This window comes from Gossypium arboreum, chromosome 7 (genome assembly GCF_025698485.1).
Source record: "Gossypium arboreum isolate Shixiya-1 chromosome 7, ASM2569848v2, whole genome shotgun sequence".
NCBI lineage: Eukaryota > Viridiplantae > Streptophyta > Magnoliopsida > Malvales > Malvaceae > Gossypium > Gossypium arboreum.
Window position 1 is genome coordinate 69289114 of NC_069076.1, and position 1261 is coordinate 69290374.

Below are 1261 nucleotides of genomic sequence, written 5' to 3' on the forward strand. Positions count from 1 at the left end.
AGTGTATGACTAGAAGAAACCTGTCAGGACCATTACTGTTTGATAGTGAGATCAATCGCACAGTTTGCAGAAATCAAAGAGAAATAAGGCGAAGCTTAAGATACACAGAGGAAGAGCAAGAAGACGATACTTCAACCACAACCGAGAAGATGGATGAAAACCAAGAAAATCTGCTATCTCCTATGATTGCTGCTGATCTAGTAAATCAGAATCCAACTCCATGCACTATGTATGATTATGCTAAACCTACTTTAGCAAGAACTAAGTTAAGTATAGTTAGGCCGGCTATTGCTGCAAATAATTTTGAACTGAACCCTAACACAATTCAAATGATACAACAATTTTTTCAGTTTGATGGTTTGCAGGACGAGGATCCCAACGCTCACTTGGAAAATTTCTTAGAGTTTTGTGACACTTTTAAAATCAATGGCATTTTTTATGATGCCATTCGCCTTTGGTTGTTTCCCTTTTCATTGAGGAATAATGCTAAACAATGGTTGAACTCGTTACCACGAGGGTCAATCACTACTTGGGAACAAATTACCGAAATGTTTTTATTAAAATATTTTCCACTAGCTAAAATAGTCAAATTACGTAATGATATATCTTCTTTTGTGTAGATGGATTTAGAAACACTCCACGATGCATGGGAGAGATACAAGGATCTATTGAGAAGGTGCCCTCACCATAGGTTACCACTCTAGCTATAGGTTTAAACGTTTCATAATGGCCTGAATCCTTCGACTCGACAAATGATTAACGCAGCCGCTGGTGGAACTATCAATAATAAGACACCTGAGGATGCATATGAATTTATAGAAGAGATGTCACTGAATAATTATCAGTGGCAAGTCATGAGGACAAAACCAATGAAAACAGTCGACGTTTTTAACGTCAATTCGGTCACCATGCTCTCTAATTAGGTAGAACTTTTGAATAGGAAAATTGACGGTTTTCTTGGTTCTTCACAGGTTCACCCAATAATGCAATGCGAAGCAAGTGGAGGTGGATCAAGCAATTCAGAATACACATCCTATGGCTACAACATGGAGAACGAGCAGTTAAATTACATGGGTAATAATCCTCGATCTCAAAATAATCCTTATAGTACCACTTACAATGCAGGTTGGAGGAATCACCCAAATTTTTCATGGGGAGGACAAGGAAATCAAAGACCACCACCACTTCTGGGCTTTCAGCAACCACCGTACTAGCAGGAAAAGAAGCCGAACCTTGAGGAGATGCTAACAAAATTCATCTC

General features: G+C 38.6%; 1 non-coding gene across 1 annotated transcript; it reads right to left on the minus strand.

The window, feature by feature from the left end:
- Positions 1-587: 587 nt before the first annotated feature.
- On the minus strand, positions 588-694 carry LOC128296135 (small nucleolar RNA R71). Its single transcript, XR_008286684.1, has one exon. It is a non-coding gene; the product is annotated as a small nucleolar RNA R71 (small nucleolar RNA).
- Positions 695-1261: the final 567 nt, after the last annotated feature.